This window comes from Amblyomma americanum, chromosome 4, assembly GCF_052857255.1.
Source record: "Amblyomma americanum isolate KBUSLIRL-KWMA chromosome 4, ASM5285725v1, whole genome shotgun sequence".
NCBI lineage: Eukaryota > Metazoa > Arthropoda > Arachnida > Ixodida > Ixodidae > Amblyomma > Amblyomma americanum.
This window is the reverse complement of record NC_135500.1, coordinates 49,265,155-49,283,664: the sequence shown is the minus strand read 5'-3', so window position 1 is coordinate 49,283,664 and position 18,510 is coordinate 49,265,155.

Here is an 18,510-nt window from a genome sequence, read left to right as displayed (position 1 = left end):
CGAAGTGCGTAAATCTCGCTAGTTTCAATCTAAAACGATGTATCCCGTTGTTTATAGCCGGAAATCAAGTTTTCGCGCAGTTCTGAGAGAAAAAGTTTACAGCTTTCTCTCGTCTACTCTTCGACGACTTGTAAAATCGAAGTGCGTAAATCTCGCTAGTTTCGATCTAAAACAATGTATCCCGTTGTTTGAGCCGGAATAGAAGTTTTCGCGCAGTTCTGAGAGAAAAAGTTTACAGCTTTCTCTCGTCTACTCTTCGACGACTTGTAAAATGCAAGTACGTAAATCTCGCTAGTTTTGATCTAAAACGATTTATCTCGTTGTTTTTAGCCGGAATACAAGTTTTCGCGCAGTTCTGAAAGAAAATGGTTACACCTTTCTCTTGTCTACTCTTCGACGACTTGTAAAATCGATGTTCGTGAATCTCGCTAGTTTCGATCTAAAACGATGTATCCCGTTGTTTTGAGCCGGAATTTAAGTTTTCGCGCAGTTCTGAGAGAAAACGTTTACAGCTCTCTCTCGTCTACTCTTCGACGACTTTTAAAATCGAAGTGCGTAAATCTCGCTAGTTTCGATCTAAAACGATGTATCCAGTTGTTTATAGCCGGAATTCAAGTTTTCGCGCAGTTCTGAGAGAAAAAGTTTACAGCTTTCTCTCGTCTACACTTTGTCTACTTGTAAAATCGAAGTGCGTAAATCTCGCTAGTTTCGATCTAAAACGATGTATCCCGTTGTTTTGAGCCGAAATACAAGTTTTCGCGCAGTTCTGAGAGAAAACGTTTACAGCTCTCTCTCGTCTACTCTTCGACGACTTGTAAAATCGCTGTTCGTGAATCTCGCTAGTTTCGTTCTAAAACGATGTATCTCGTTGTTTTGAGCCGGAATACAAGTTTTCGCGCCGTTCTGAGAGAAAAAGTTTACAGCTCTCTCTCGTCTACTCTTCGACGACTTTTAAAATCGAAGTGCGTAAATCTCGCTAGTTTCGAGCTAAAACGATGTATCCCGTTGTTTTGAGCCGGAATTCAAGTTTTCGCTCAGTTCTGAGAGAAAAAGTTAACAGCTCTCTCTCGTCTACTCTTCGACGACTTGTAAAATCGATGTTCCTGGATCTCGCTAGTTTCGACCTAAAACGATGTATCCCGTTGTTTTGAGCCTGAATTCAAGTTTTCGCGCAGTTCTGAGAGAAAACGTTTTGCAGCTTTCTCTCGTCTACTCTTCGACGACTTGTAAAATCGAAGTGCGTAAATCTCGCTAGTTTCGATCTATAACGATGTATCCCGTTGTTTTGAGCCGGAATACAAGTTTTCGCGCAGTTCTGAAAGAAAACGTTTACAGCTCTCTCTCGTCTACTCTTCGACGACTTGTAAAATCGATGTTCGTGAATCTCGCTAGTTTCGTTCTAAAACGATGTATCTCGTTGTTTTGAGCCGGAATACAAGTTTTCGCGCGGTTCTGAGAGAAAAAGTTTACAGCTCTCTCTCGTCTACTCTTCGACGACTTTTAAAATCGAAGTGCGTAAATCTCGCTAGTTTCGATCTAAAACGATGTATCCCGTTGTTTATAGCCGGAAATCAAGTTTTCGCGCAGTTCTGAGAGAAAAAGTTTACAGCTTTCTCTCGTCTACTCTTCGACGACTTGTGAAATCGTAGTGCGTAAATCTCGCTAGTTTCGATCTAAAACGATGTATCCCGTTGTTTTGAGCTGGAATACAAGTTTTCGCGCAGTTCTGAGAGAAAACGTTTACAGCTCGCTCTCGTCTACTCTTCGACGACTTGGACTTGTAAAATCGATGTTCGTGGATCTCGCTAGTTTCGATCTAAAACGATGTATCCCGTTGTTTTGAGCCGGAATTCAAGTTTTCGCGCAGTTCTGAGAGAAAACGTTTTGCAGCTTTCTCTCGTCTACTCTTCGACGACTTGTAAAATCGAAGTGCATAAATCTCGCTAGTTTCGATCTAAAACGATGTATCCCGTTATTTTGAGCCGGAATTCAAGTTTTCGCTCAGTTCTGAGAGGAAAAGCTTTCAGCTTTCTCGCGTCTACTCTTCGACGACTTGTAAAATCAAAGTGCGTAAATCTCGCTAGTTTTGATCTAAAACAATGTATCCCGTTGTTTTGAGCCGGAATACAAGTTTTCGCGCCGTTCTGAGAGAAAAAGTTTATAGCTCTCTCTCGTCTACTCTTCGACGATTTGTAAAATCGATGTTCGTGAATCTCGCTAGTTTCGATCTAAAACGATGTATCCCGTTGTTTTGAGCCGGAATACAAGTTTTCGCGCAGTTCTGAGAGAAAACATTTACAGCTCTCTCTCGTCTACTCTTCGACGACTTGTAAAATCGAAGTGCGTAAATCTCGCTAGTTTCGATCTAAAACGATGTATCCCGTTGTTTTGAGCCGGAATACAAGTTTTCGCGCAGTTCTGAGAGAAAACGTTTACAGCTCTCTCTCGTCTACTCTTCGACGACTTGTAAAATCGATGTTCGTGAATCTCGCTAGTTTCGTTCTAAAACGATGTATCCCGTTGTTTGAGCCGGAATAGAAGTTATCGCCGAGTTCTGAGAGAAAAAGTTTACAGCTCTCTCTCGTCTACTCTATGACGACTTTTAAAATCGAAGTGCGTAAATCTCGCTAGTTTCGATCTAAAACGATGTATCCCGTTGTTTAAGCCGGAATTCAAGTTTTCGCGCAGTTCTGAGAGAAAGTTTACAGCTTTCTCTCGTCTACACTTTGTCTACGTGTAAAATCGAAGTGCGTAAGTCTCGCTAGTTTCGATCTAAAACGATGTATCCCGTTGTTTTGAGCCGGAATACAAGTTTTCGCGCAGTTCTGAAAGAAAACGTTTGCAGCTCTCTCTCGTCTACTCTTCGACGACTTGTAAAATCGATGTTCGTGAATCTCGCTAGTTTCGTTCTAAAACGATGTATCTCGTTGTTTTGAGCCGGAATACAAGTTTTCGCGCGGTTCTGAGAGAAAAAGTTTACAGCTCTCTCTCGTCTACTCTTCGACGACTTTTAAAATCGAAGTGCGTAAATCTCGCTAGTTTCAATCTAAAACGATGTATCCCGTTGTTTATAGCCGGAAATCAAGTTTTCGCGCAGTTCTGAGAGAAAAAGTTTACAGCTTTCTCTCGTCTACTCTTCGACGACTTGTAAAATCGAAGTGCGTAAATCTCGCTAGTTTCGATCTAAAACAATGTATCCCGTTGTTTTGAGCCGGAATACAAGTTTTCGCGCCGTTCTGAGAGAAAAAGTTTATAGCTCTCTCTCGTCTACTCTTCGACGATTTGTAAAATCGATGTTCGTGAATCTCGCTAGTTTCGATCTAAAACGATGTATCCCGTTGTTTTGAGCCGGAATTTAAGTTTTCGCGCAGTTCTGAGAGAAAACGTTTACAGCTCTCTCTCGTCTACTCTTCGACGACTTTTAAAATCGAAGTGCGTAAATCTCGCTAGTTTCGATCTAAAACGATGTATCCAGTTGTTTATAGCCGGAATTCAAGTTTTCGCGCAGTTCTGAGAGAAAAAGTTTACAGCTTTCTCTCGTCTACACTTTGTCTACTTGTAAAATCGAAGTGCGTAAATCTCGCTAGTTTCGATCTAAAACGATGTATCCCGTTGTTTTGAGCCGAAATACAAGTTTTCGCGCAGTTCTGAGAGAAAACGTTTACAGCTCTCTCTCGTCTACTCTTCGACGACTTGTAAAATCGATGTTCCTGGATCTCGCTAGTTTCGACCTAAAACGATGTATCCCGTTGTTTTGAGCCTGAATTCAAGTTTTCGCGCAGTTCTGAGAGAAAACGTTTTGCAGCTTTCTCTCGTCTACTCTTCGACGACTTGTAAAATCGAAGTGCGTAAATCTCGCTAGTTTCGATCTATAACGATGTATCCCGTTGTTTTGAGCCGGAATACAAGTTTTCGCGCAGTTCTGAAAGAAAACGTTTACAGCTCTCTCTCGTCTACTCTTCGACGACTTGTAAAATCGATGTTCGTGAATCTCGCTAGTTTCGTTCTAAAACGATGTATCTCGTTGTTTTGAGCCGGAATACAAGTTTTCGCGCGGTTCTGAGAGAAAAAGTTTACAGCTCTCTCTCGTCTACTCTTCGACGACTTTTAAAATCGAAGTGCGTAAATCTCGCTAGTTTCGATCTAAAACGATGTATCCCGTTGTTTATAGCCGGAAATCAAGTTTTCGCGCAGTTCTGAGAGAAAAAGTTTACAGCTTTCTCTCGTCTACTCTTCGACGACTTGTGAAATCGTAGTGCGTAAATCTCGCTAGTTTCGATCTAAAACGATGTATCCCGTTGTTTTGAGCCGGAATACAAGTTTTCGCGCAGTTCTGAGAGAAAACGTTTACAGCTCGCTCTCGTCTACTCTTCGACGACTTGGACTTGTAAAATCGATGTTCGTGGATCTCGCTAGTTTCGATCTAAAACGATGTATCCCGTTGTTTTGAGCCGGAATTCAAGTTTTCGCGCAGTTCTGAGAGAAAACGTTTTGCAGCTTTCTCTCGTCTACTCTTCGACGACTTGTAAAATCGAAGTGCATAAATCTCGCTAGTTTCGATCTAAAACGATGTATCCCGTTATTTTGAGCCGGAATACAAGTTTTCGCGCCGGTCTGAGAGAAAAAGTTTATAGCTCTCTCTCGTCTACTCTTCGACGATTTGTAAAATCGATGTTCGTGAATCTCGCTAGTTTTGATCTAAAACAATGTATCCCGTTGTTTTGAGCCGGAATACAAGTTTTCGCGCCGTTCTGAGAGAAAAAGTTTATAGCTCTCTCTCGTCTACTCTTCGACGATTTGTAAAATCGATGTTCGTGAATCTCGCTAGTTTCGATCTAAAACGATGTATCCCGTTGTTTTGAGCCGGAATACAAGTTTTCGCGCAGTTCTGAGAGAAAACATTTACAGCTCTCTCTCGTCTACTCTTCGACGACTTGTAAAATCGAAGTGCGTAAATCTCGCTAGTTTCGATCTAAAACGATGTATCCCGTTGTTTTGAGCCGGAATACAAGTTTTCGCGCAGTTCTGAGAGAAAACGTTTACAGCTCTCTCTCGTCTACTCTTCGACGACTTGTAAAATCGATGTTCGTGAATCTCGCTAGTTTCGTTCTAAAACGATGTGTCCCGTTGTTTGAGCCGGAATAGAAGTTATCGCCGAGTTCTGAGAGAAAAAGTTTACAGCTCTCTCTCGTCTACTCTATGACGACTTTTAAAATCGAAGTGCGTAAATCTCGCTAGTTTCGATCTAAAACGATGTATCCCGTTGTTTAAGCCGGAATTCAAGTTTTCGCGCAGTTCTGAGAGAAAGTTTACAGCTTTCTCTCGTCTACACTTTGTCTACGTGTAAAATCGAAGTGCGTAAGTCTCGCTAGTTTCGATCTAAAACGATGTATCCCGTTGTTTTGAGCCGGAATACAAGTTTTCGCGCAGTTCTGAAAGAAAACGTTTGCAGCTCTCTCTCGTCTACTCTTCGACGACTTGTAAAATCGATGTTCGTGAATCTCGCTAGTTTCGTTCTAAAACGATGTATCTCGTTGTTTTGAGCCGGAATACAAGTTTTCGCGCGGTTCTGAGAGAAAAAGTTTACAGCTCTCTCTCGTCTACTCTTCGACGACTTTTAAAATCGAAGTGCGTAAATCTCGCTAGTTTCAATCTAAAACGATGTATCCCGTTGTTTATAGCCGGAAATCAAGTTTTCGCGCAGTTCTGAGAGAAAAAGTTTACAGCTTTCTCTCGTCTACTCTTCGACGACTTGTAAAATCGAAGTGCGTAAATCTCGCTAGTTTCGATCTAAAACAATGTATCCCGTTGTTTTGAGCCGGAATACAAGTTTTCGCGCCGTTCTGAGAGAAAAAGTTTATAGCTCTCTCTCGTCTACTCTTCGACGATTTGTAAAATCGATGTTCGTGAATCTCGCTAGTTTCGATCTAAAACGATGTATCCCGTTGTTTTGAGCCGGAATTTAAGTTTTCGCGCAGTTCTGAGAGAAAACGTTTACAGCTCTCTCTCGTCTACTCTTCGACGACTTTTAAAATCGAAGTGCGTAAATCTCGCTAGTTTCGATCTAAAACGATGTATCCAGTTGTTTATAGCCGGAATTCAAATTTTCGCGCAGTTCTGAGAGAAAAAGTTTACAGCTTTCTCTCGTCTACACTTTGTCTACTTGTAAAATCGAAGTGCGTAAATCTCGCTAGTTTCGATCTAAAACGATGTATCCCGTTGTTTTGAGCCGAAATACAAGTTTTCGCGCAGTTCTGAGAGAAAACGTTTACAGCTCTCTCTCGTCTACTCTTCGACGACTTGTAAAATCGCTGTTCGTGAATCTCGCTAGTTTCGTTCTAAAACGATGTATCTCGTTGTTTTGAGCCGGAATACAAGTTTTCGCGCCGTTCTGAGAGAAAAAGTTTACAGCTCTCTCTCGTCTACTCTTCGACGACTTTTAAAATCGAAGTGCGTAAATCTCGCTAGTTTCGAGCTAAAACGATGTATCCCGTTGTTTTGAGCCGGAATTCAAGTTTTCGCTCAGTTCTGAGAGAAAAAGTTAACAGCTCTCTCTCGTCTACTCTTCGACGACTTGTAAAATCGATGTTCCTGGATCTCGCTAGTTTCGACCTAAAACGATGTATCCCGTTGTTTTGAGCCTGAATTCAAGTTTTCGCGCAGTTCTGAGAGAAAACGTTTTGCAGCTTTCTCTCGTCTACTCTTCGACGACTTGTAAAATCGAAGTGCGTAAATCTCGCTAGTTTCGATCTATAACGATGTATCCCGTTGTTTTGAGCCGGAATACAAGTTTTCGCGCAGTTCTGAAAGAAAACGTTTACAGCTCTCTCTCGTCTACTCTTCGACGACTTGTAAAATCGATGTTCGTGAATCTCGCTAGTTTCGTTTTAAAACGATGTATCTCGTTGTTTTGAGCCGGAATACAAGTTTTCGCGCGGTTCTGAGAGAAAAAGTTTACAGCTCTCTCTCGTCTACTCTTCGACGACTTTTAAAATCGAAGTGCGTAAATCTCGCTAGTTTCGATCTAAAACGATGTATCCCGTTGTTTATAGCCGGAAATCAAGTTTTCGCGCAGTTCTGAGAGAAAAAGTTTACAGCTTTCTCTCGTCTACTCTTCGACGACTTGTGAAATCGTAGTGCGTAAATCTCGCTAGTTTCGATCTAAAACGATGTATCCCGTTGTTTTGAGCCGGAATACAAGTTTTCGCGCAGTTCTGAGAGAAAACGTTTACAGCTCGCTCTCGTCTACTCTTCGACGACTTGGACTTGTAAAATCGATGTTCGTGGATCTCGCTAGTTTCGATCTAAAACGATGTATCCCGTTGTTTTGAGCCGGAATTCAAGTTTTCGCGCAGTTCTGAGAGAAAACGTTTTGCAGCTTTCTCTCGTCTACTCTTCGACGACTTGTAAAATCGAAGTGCATAAATCTCGCTAGTTTCGATCTAAAACGATGTATCCCGTTATTTTGAGCCGGAATACAAGTTTTCGCGCCGTTCTGAGAGAAAAAGTTTATAGCTCTCTCTCGTCTACTCTTCGACGATTTGTAAAATCGATGTTCGTGAATCTCGCTAGTTTCGATCTAAAACGATGTATCCCGTTGTTTTGAGCCGGAATTTAAGTTTTCGCGCAGTTCTGAGAGAAAGTTTACAGCTTTCTCTCGTCTACACTTTGTCTACTTGTAAAATCGAAGTGAGTAAATCTCGCTAGTTTCGATCTAAAACGATGTATCCCGTTGTTTTGAGCCGGAATACAAATTTTCGCGCAGTTCTGAGAGAAAAAGCTTATAGCTTTCTCTCGTCTACTCTTCGTCGACTTGTAAAATCGAAGTACGTAAATCTCGCTAGTTTTGATCTAAAACGATGTATCTCGTTGCTTTTAGTCGGAATACAAGTTTTGCGCAGATCTGAGAGAAAATGTTTACACCTTTCTCTTGTCTACTCTTCGAAGACTTGTAAAATCGATGTTCGTGAATTTTGCTAGTTTCGATCTAAAACAATGTATCCCGTTGTTTGAGCCGGAATAGAAGTTTTCGCCGAGTTCTCAGAGAAAAAGTTTACAGCTCTCTCTCGTCTACTCTTTGACGACTTTTAAAATCGAAGTGCGTAAATCTCGCTAGTTTCGATCTAAAACTATGTATCCCGTTGTTTAAGCCGGAATTCAAGTTTTCGCGCAGTTCTGAGAGAAAAAGTTTACAGCTTTTTCTCGTCTACTCTTCACGACTTGTAAAATCGTAGTGCGTAAATCGCGCTAGTTTCGATCTAAAACGATGTGTCCCGTTGTTTTGAGCCGGAATTCAAGTTTTCGCTCAGTTCTGACAGAAAAAGTTAACAGATTTCTCTCGTCTACTCTTCGACGACTTGTAAAATCCATGTTCATGAATCTCGCTAGTTTTGATCTAAAACGATGTATCCCGTTGTTTTGAGCCGGAATACAAGTTTTCGCGCAGTTCTGAGAGAAAACGTTTACAGCTCTCTCTCGTCTACACTTCGACGACTTGGACTTGTAAAATCGATGTTCGTGGATCTCGCTAGTTTCGATCTAAAACGATGTATCCCGTTGTTTTGAGCCTGAATTCAAGTTTTCGCGCAGTTCTGAGAGAAAACGTTTTGCAGCTTTCTCTCGTCTACTCTTCGACGACTTGTAAAATCGAAGTGCGTAAATCTCGCTAGTTTCGATCTATAACGATGTATCCCGTTGTTTTGAGCCGGAATACAAGTTTTCGCGCCGTTCTGAGAGAAAAAGTTTACAGCTCTCTCTCGTCTACTCTTCGACGACTTGTAAAATCGATGTTCATGAATCTCGCTAGTTTTGATCTAAAACGATGTATCCCGTTGTTTTGAGCCTGAATTTAAGTTTTCGCGCAGTTCTGAGAGAAAGTTTACAGCTTTCTCTCGTCTACACTTTGTCTACGTGTAAAATCGAAGTGCGTAAATCTCGCTAGTTTCGATCTAAAACGATGTATCCCGTTGTTTTGAGCCGGAATACAAGTTTTCGCGCAGTTCTGAAAGAAAACGTTTACAGCTCTCTCTCGTCTACTCTTCGACGACTTGTAAAATCGATGTTCGTGAATCTCGCTAGTTTCGTTCTAAAACGATGTATCTCGTTGTTTTGAGCCGGAATACAAGTTTTCGCGCGGTTCTGAGAGAAAAAGTTTACAGCTCTCTCTCGTCTACTCTTCGACGACTTTTAAAATCGAAGTGCGTAAATCTCGCTAGTTTCGATCTAAAACGGTGTATCCCGTTGTTTATAGCTGGAAATCAAGTTTTCGCGCAGTTCTGAGAGAAAAAGTTTACAGCTTTCTCTCGTCTACTCTTCGACGACTTGTGAAATCGTAGTGCGTAAATCTCGCTAGTTTCGATCTAAAACGATGTATCCCGTTGTTTTGAGCCGGAATACAAGTTTTCGCGCAGTTCTGAGAGAAAACGTTTACAGCTCTCTCTCGTCTACTCTTCGACGACTTGGACTTGTAAAATCGATGTTCGTGGATCTCGCTAGTTTCGATCTAAAACGATGTATCCCGTTGTTTTGAGCCGGAATTCAAGTTTTCGCGCAGTTCTGAGAGAAAACGTTTTGCAGCTTTCTCTCGTCTACTCTTCGACGACTTGTAAAATCGAAGTGCGTAAATCTCGCTAGTTTCGATCTAAAACTATGTATCCCGTTGTTTAAGCCGGAATTCAAGTTTTCGCGCAGTTCTGAGAGAAAAAGTTTACAGCTTTTTCTCGTCTACTCTTCGACGACTTGTAAAATCGTAGTGCGTAAATCGCGCTAGTTTCGATCTAAAACGATGTGTCCCGTTGTTTTGAGCCGGAATTCAAGTTTTCGCTCAGTTCTGACAGAAAAAGTTAACAGATTTCTCTCGTCTACTCTTCGACGACTTGTAAAATCCATGTTCATGAATCTCGCTAGTTTTGATCTAAAACGATGTATCCCGTTGTTTTGAGCCGGAATACAAGTTTTCGCGCAGTTCTGAGAGAAAACGTTTACAGCTCTCTCTCGTCTACACTTCGACGACTTGGACTTGTAAAATCGATGTTCGTAGATCTCGCTAGTTTCGATCTAAAACGATGTATCCCGTTGTTTTGAGCCTGAATTCAAGTTTTCGCGCAGTTCTGAGAGAAAACGTTTTGCAGCTTTCTCTCGTCTACTCTTCGACGACTTGTAAAATCGAAGTGCGTAAATCTCGCTAGTTTCGATCTATAACGATGTATCTCGTTGTATTGAGCCGGAATACAAGTTTTCGCGCCGTTCTGAGAGAAAAAGTTTACAGCTCTCTCTCGTCTACTCTTCGACGACTTGTAAAATCGATGTTCATGAATCTCGCTAGTTTTGATCTAAAACGATGTATCCCGTTGTTTTGAGCCTGAATTTAAGTTTTCGCGCAGTTCTGAGAGAAAGTTTACAGCTTTCTCTCGTCTACACTTTGTCTACGTGTAAAATCGAAGTGCGTAAATCTCGCTAGTTTCGATCTAAAACGATGTATCCCGTTGTTTTGAGCCGGAATACAAGTTTTCGCGCAGTTCTGAAAGAAAACGTTTACAGCTCTCTCTCGTCTACTCTTCGACGACTTGTAAAATCGATGTTCGTGAATCTCGCTAGTTTCGTTCTAAAACGATGTATCTCGTTGTTTTGAGCCGGAATACAAGTTTTCGCGCGGTTCTGAGAGAAAAAGTTTACAGCTCTCTCTCGTCTACTCTTCGACGACTTTTAAAATCGAAGTGCGTAAATCTCGCTAGTTTCGATCTAAAACGGTGTATCCCGTTGTTTATAGCCGGAAATCAAGTTTTCGCGCAGTTCTGAGAGAAAAAGTTTACAGCTTTCTCTCGTCTACTCTTCGACGACTTGTGAAATCGTAGTGCGTAAATCTCGCTAGTTTCGATCTAAAACGATGTATCCCGTTGTTTTGAGCCGGAATACAAGTTTTCGCGCAGTTCTGAGAGAAAACGTTTGCAGCTTTCTCTCGTCTACTCTTCGACGACTTGTAAAATCGAAGTGCGTAAATCTCGCTAGTTTCGATCTAAAACGATGTATCCCGTTGTTTTGAGCCGGAATACAAGTTTTCGCGCCGTTCTGAGAGAAAAAGTTTATAGCTCTCTCTCGTCTACTCTTCGACGATTTGTAAAATCGATGTTCGTGAATCTCGCTAGTTTCGATCTAAAACGATGTATCCCGTTGTTTTGAGCCGGAATTTAAGTTTTCGCGCAGTTCTGAGAGAAAACGTTTACAGCTCTCTCTCGTCTACTCTTCGACGACTTGTAAAATCGATGTTCGTGAATCTCGCTAGTTTCGTTCTAAAACGATGTATCTCGTTGTTTTGAGCCGGAATACAAGTTTTCGCGCCGTTCTGAGAGAAAAAGTTTACAGCTCTCTCTCGTCTACTCTTCGACGACTTTTAAAATCGAAGTGCGTAAATCTCGCTAGTTTCGATCTAAAACGATGTATCCAGTTGTTTATAGCCGGAATTCAAGTTTTCGCGCAGTTCTGAGAGAAAAAGTTTACAGCTTTTTCTCGTCTACTCTTCGACGACTTGTAAAATCGAAGTGCGTAAATCGCGCTAGTTTCGATCTAAAACGATGTCTCCCGTTGTTTTGAGCCGGAATTCAAGTTTTCGCTCAGTTCTGAGAGAAAAATTGTACAGCTTTCTCTCGTCTACACTTTGTCTACTTGTAAAATCGAAGTGCGTAAATCTCGCTAGTTTCGATCTAAAACGATGTATCCCGTTGTTTTGAGCCGGAATACAAGTTTTCGCGCAGTTCTGAGAGAAAATGTTTACAGCTCTCTCTCGTCTACTCTTCGACGACTTGTAAAATCGATGTTCGTGAATCTCGCTAGTTTCGTTCTAAAACGATGTATCTCGTTGTTTTGAGCCGGAATACAAGTTTTCGCGCCGTTCTGAGAGAAAAAGTTTACAGCTCTCTCTCGTCTACTCTTCGACGACTTTTAAAATCGAAATGCGTAAATCTCGCTAGTTTCGATCTAAAACGATGTATCCCGTTGTTTTGAGCCGGAATTCAAGTTTTCGCTCAGTTCTGAGAGAAAAAGTTAACAGCTCTCGCTCGTCTACTCTTCGACGACTTGTAAAATCGATGTTCGTGGATCTCGCTAGTTTCGATCTAAAACGATGTATCCCGTTGTTTTGAGCCTGAATTCAAGTTTTCGCGCAGTTCTGAGAGAAAACGTTTTGCAGCTTTCTCTCGTCTACTCTTCGACGACTTGTAAAATCGAAGTGCGTAAATCTCGCTAGTTTCGATCTATAACGATGTATCCCGTTGTTTTGAGCCGGAATACAAGTTTTCGCGCCGTTCTGAGAGAAAAAGTTTACAGCTCTCTCTCGTCTACTCTTCGACGACTTGTAAAATCGATGTTCATGAATCTCGCTAGTTTTGATCTAAAACGATGTATCCCGTTGTTTTGAGCCTGAATTTAAGTTTTCGCGCCATTCTGAGAGAATGTTTACAGCTTTCTCTCGTCTACACTTTGTCTACTTGTAAAATCGAAGTGCGTAAATCTCGCTAGTTGCGATCTAAAACGATGTATCCCGTTGTTTTGAGCCGGAATACAAGTTTTCGCGCAGTTCTGAATGAAAACGTTTACAGCTCTCTCTCGTCTACTCTTCGACGACTTGTAAAATCGATGTTCGTGAATCTCGCTAGTTTCGTTCTAAAACGATGTATCTCGTTGTTTTGAGCCGGAATACAAGTTTTCGCGCGGTTCTGAGAGAAAAAGTTTACAGCTCTCTCTCGTCTACTCTTCGACGACTTTTAAAATCGAAGTGCGTAAATCTCGCTAGTTTCGATCTAAAACGATGTATCCCGTTGTTTATAGCCGGAAATCAAGTTTTCGCGCAGTTCTGAGAGAAAAAGTTTACAGCTTTCTCTCGTCTACTCTTCGACGACTTGTGAAATCGTAGTGCGTAAATCTCGCTAGTTTCGATCTAAAACGATGTATCCCGTTGTTTTGAGCCGGAATACAAGTTTTCGCGCAGTTCTGAGAGAAAACGTTTACAGCTCTCTCTCGTCTACTCTTCGACGACTTGGACTTGTAAAATCGATGTTCGTGGATCTCGCTAGTTTCGATCTAAAACGATGTATCCCATTGTTTTGAGCCGGAATTCAAGTTTTCGCGCAGTTCTGAGAGAGAACGTTTTGCAGCTTTCTCTCGTCTACTCTTCGACGACTTGTAAAATCGAAGTGCGTAAATCTCGCTAGTTTCGATCTAAAACAATGTATCCCGTTGTATTGAGCCGGAATACAAGTTTTCGCGCCGTTCTGAGAGAAAAAGTTTATAGCTCTCTCTCGTCTACTCTTCGACGATTTGTAAAATCGATGTTCGTGAATCTCGCTAGTTTCGATCTAAAACGATGTATCCCGTTGTTTGAGCCGGAATTTAAGTTTTCGCGCAGTTCTGAGAGAGAACGTTTTGCAGCTTTCTCTCGTCTACTCTTCGACGACTTGTAAAATCGAAGTGCGTAAATCTCGCTAGTTTCGATCTAAAACGATGTATCCCGTTGTTTATAGCCGGAATTCAAGTTTTCGCGCCGTTCTGAGAGAAAAAGTTTACAGCTTTCTCTCGTCTACTCTTCGACGACTTGTGAAATCGTAGTGCGTAAATCTCGCTAGTTTCGATCTAAAACGATGTATCCCGTTGTTTGAGCCGGAATTCAAGTTTTCGCGCAGTTCTGAGAGAGAACGTTTTGCAGCTTTCTCTCGTCTACTCTTCGACGACTTGTAAAATCGAAGTGCGTAAATCTCGCTAGTTTCGATCTAAAACGATGTATCCCGTTGTTTATAGCCGGAATTCAAGTTTTCGCGCCGTTCTGAGAGAAAAAGTTTACAGCTTTCTCTCGTCTACTCTTCGACGACTTGTGAAATCGTAGTGCGTAAATCTCGCTAGTTTCGATCTAAAACGATGTATCCCGTTGTTTGAGCCGGAATTCAAGTTTTCGCGCAGTTCTGAGAGAGAACGTTTTGCAGCTTTCTCTCGTCTACTCTTCGACGACTTGTAAAATCGAAGTGCGTAAATCTCGCTAGTTTCGATCTAAAACGATGTATCCCGTTGTTTATAGCCGGAATTCAAGTTTTCGCGCCGTTCTGAGAGAAAAAGTTTACAGCTTTCTCTCGTCTACTCTTCGACGACTTGTGAAATCGTAGTGCGTAAATCTCGCTAGTTTCGATCTAAAACGATGTATCCCGTTGTTTTGAGCCGGAATACAAGTTTTCGCGCAGTTCTGAGAGAAAACGTTTACAGCTCTCTCTCGTCTACTCTTCGACGACTTGGACTTGTAAAATCGATGTTCGTGGATCTCGCTAGTTTCGATCTAAAACGATGTATCCCGTTGTTTTGAGCCGGAATTCAAGTTTTCGCGCAGTTCTGAGAGAGAACGTTTTGCAGCTTTCTCTCGTCTACTCTTCGACGACTTGTAAAATCGAAGTGCGTAAATCTCGCTAGTTTCGATCTAAAACAATGTATCCCGTTGTTTTGAGCCGGAATACAAGTTTTCGCGCCGTTCTGAGAGAAAAAGTTTATAGCTCTCTCTCGTCTACTCTTCGACGATTTGTAAAATCGATGTTCGTGAATCTCGCTAGTTTCGATCTAAAACGATGTATCCCGTTGTTTGAGCCGGAATTTAAGTTTTCGCGCAGTTCTGAGAGAAAAAGTTTACAGCTTTTTCTCGTCTACTCTTCGACGACTTGTAAAATCGAAGTGCGTAAATCTCGCTAGTTTCGATCTATAACGATGTATCCCGTTGTTTTGAGCCGGAATACAAGTTTTCGCGCCGTTCTGAGAGAAAAAGTTTACAGCTCTCTCTCGTCTACTCTTCGACGACTTGTAAAATCGATGTTCATGAATCTCGCTAGTTTTGATCTAAAACGATGTATCCCGTTGTTTTGAGCCTGAATTTAAGTTTTCGCGCCATTCTGAGAGAATGTTTACAGCTTTCTCTCGTCTACACTTTGTCTACTTGTAAAATCGAAGTGCGTAAATCTCGCTAGTTGCGATCTAAAACGATGTATCCCGTTGTTTTGAGCCGGAATACAAGTTTTCGCGCAGTTCTGAATGAAAACGTTTACAGCTCTCTCTCGTCTACTCTTCGACGACTTGTAAAATCGATGTTCGTGAATCTCGCTAGTTTCGTTCTAAAACGATGTATCTCGTTGTTTTGAGCCGGAATACAAGTTTTCGCGCGGTTCTGAGAGAAAAAGTTTACAGCTCTCTCTCGTCTACTCTTCGACGACTTTTAAAATCGAAGTGCGTAAATCTCGCTAGTTTCGATCTAAAACGATGTATCCCGTTGTTTATAGCCGGAAATCAAGTTTTCGCGCAGTTCTGAGAGAAAAAGTTTACAGCTTTCTCTCGTCTACTCTTCGACGACTTGTGAAATCGTAGTGCGTAAATCTCGCTAGTTTCGATCTAAAACGATGTATCCCGTTGTTTTGAGCCGGAATACAAGTTTTCGCGCAGTTCTGAGAGAAAACGTTTACAGCTCTCTCTCGTCTACTCTTCGACGACTTGGACTTGTAAAATCGATGTTCGTGGATCTCGCTAGTTTCGATCTAAAACGATGTATCCCATTGTTTTGAGCCGGAATTCAAGTTTTCGCGCAGTTCTGAGAGAGAACGTTTTGCAGCTTTCTCTCGTCTACTCTTCGACGACTTGTAAAATCGAAGTGCGTAAATCTCGCTAGTTTCGATCTAAAACAATGTATCCCGTTGTTTTGAGCCGGAATACAAGTTTTCGCGCCGTTCTGAGAGAAAAAGTTTATAGCTCTCTCTCGTCTACTCTTCGACGATTTGTAAAATCGATGTTCGTGAATCTCGCTAGTTTCGATCTAAAACGATGTATCCCGTTGTTTGAGCCGGAATTTAAGTTTTCGCGCAGTTCTGAGAGAAAAAGTTTACAGCTTTTTCTCGTCTACTCTTCGACGACTTGTAAAATCGAAGTGCGTAAATCGCGCTAGTTTCGATCTAAAACGATGTCTCCCGTTGTTTTGAGCCGGAATTCAAGTTTTCGCTCAGTTCTGAGAGAAAAAGTGTACAGCTTTCTCTCGTCTACACTTTGTCTACTTGTAAAATCGAAGTGCGTAAATCTCGCTAGTTTCGATCTAAAACGATGTATCCCGTTGTTTTGAGCCGGAATACAAGTTTTCGCGCAGTTCTGAGAGAAAATGTTTACAGCTCTCTCTCGTCTACTCTTCGACGACTTTTAAAATCGAAGTGCGTAAATCTCGCTAGTTTCGATCTAAAACGATGTATCCCGTTGTTTATAGCCGGAAATCAAGTTTTTGCGCAGTTCTGAGAGAAAAAGTTTACAGCTTTCTCTCGTCTACTCTTCGACGACTTGTGAAATCGTAGTGCGTAAATCTCGCTAGTTTCGATCTAAAACGATGTATCCCGTTGTTTTGAGCCGGAATACAAGTTTTCGCGCAGTTCTGAGAGAAAACGTTTACAGCTCTCTCTCGTCTACTCTTCGACGACTTGGACTTGTAAAATCGATGTTCGTGGATCTCGCTAGTTTCGATCTAAAACGATGTATCCCATTGTTTTGAGCCGGAATTCAAGTTTTCGCGCAGTTCTGAGAGAGAACGTTTTGCAGCTTTCTCTCGTCTACTCTTCGACGACTTGTAAAATCGAAGTGCGTAAATCTCGCTAGTTTCGATCTAAAACAATGTATCCCGTTGTTTTGAGCCGGAATACAAGTTTTCGCGCCGTTCTGAGAGAAAAAGTTTATAGCTCTCTCTCGTCTACTCTTCGACGATTTGTAAAATCGATGTTCGTGAATCTCGCTAGTTTCGATCTAAAACGATGTATCCCGTTGTTTGAGCCGGAATTTAAGTTTTCGCGCAGTTCTGAGAGAAAAAGTTTACAGCTTTTTCTCGTCTACTCTTCGACGACTTGTAAAATCGAAGTGCGTAAATCGCGCTAGTTTCGATCTAAAACGATGTCTCCCGTTGTTTTGAGCCGGAATTCAAGTTTTCGCTCAGTTCTGAGAGAAAAAGTGTACAGCTTTCTCTCGTCTACACTTTGTCTACTTGTAAAATCGAAGTGCGTAAATCTCGCTAGTTTCGATCTAAAACGATGTATCCCGTTGTTTTGAGCCGGAATACAAGTTTTCGCGCAGTTCTGAGAGAAAATGTTTACAGCTCTCTCTCGTCTACTCTTCGACGACTTTTAAAATCGAAATGCGTAAATCTCGCTAGTTTCGATCTAAAACGATGTATCCCGTTGTTTTGAGCCGGAATTCAAGTTTTCGCTCAGTTCTGAGAGAAAAAGTTAACAGCTCTCTCTCGTCTACTCTTCGACGACTTGTAAAATCGATGTTCGTGGATCGCGCTAGTTTCGATCTAAAACGATGTATCTCGTTGCTTTTAGTCGGAATACAAGTTTTGCGCAGTTCTGAGAGAAAATGTTTACACCTTTCTCTTGTCTACTCTTCGAAGACTTGTAAAATCGATGTTCGTGAATTTTGCTAGTTTCGATCTAAAACAATGTATCCCGTTGTTTGAGCCGGAATAGAAGTTTTCGCCGAGTTCTGAGAGAAAAAGTTTACAGCTCTCTCTCGTCTACTCTTTGACGACTTTTAAAATCGAAGTGCGTAAATCTCGCTAGTTTCGATGTAAAACTATGTATCCCGTTGTTTAAGCCGGAATTCAAGTTTTCGCGCAGTTCTGAGAGAAAAAGTTTACAGCTTTTTCTCGTCTACTCTTCGACGACTTGTAAAATCGAAGTGCGTAAATCGCGCTAGTTTCGATCTAAAACGATGTGTCCCGTTGTTTTGAGCCGGAATTCAAGTTTTCGCGCAGTTCTGAAAGAAAATGTTTACACCTTTCTCTTGTCTACTCTTCGACGACTTGTAAAATCGATGTTCGTGAATTTTGCTAGTTTCGATCTAAAACAATGTATACCGTTGTTTTGAGCCAGAATAAAAGTTTTCGCGCAGTTCAGAGAGAGAAAGTTTACAGCTTTCTCTCGTCTACTCTTCGACGACTTGTAAAATCGAAGTGCGTAAATCGCGCTAGTTTCGATCTAAAACGATGTATCCCGTAGTTTTGAGCCGGAATAGAAGTTTACGCGCAGTTCTGAGAGAAAAAGGTAACAGCTTTCTCTCGTCTCTTTTTCGACGACTTCTAAAATCGAAGTGCGTAAATCTCGCTTGTTTCGATCTAAAACGATGTATCCCGTTGTTTTGAGCCGGAATACAAGTTTTCGCGCAGTTCTGAGAGAAAGATTACAGCCTACTCTCGTCTACCCTTCGACGACTTGTAAAATCTATGTTCGTGAATCTCTCTACTTTCGATCTAAAACGATGTATTCCGTTGTTCTGAGCCGAAATTCAAGTTTTTTGCGCAGTTCTGAGAGAAAAAGTTTACAGCTATCTCTCGTCTACTCTTCGACGACTTGTAAAATCGAAGTACGTAAATCTCGCTAGTTTTGATCTAAAACGATGTATCTCGTTGTTTTTAGCCGGAATACAAGTTTTCGCTCAGTTCTGAGAGAAAAAGTTAAGAGCTTTCTC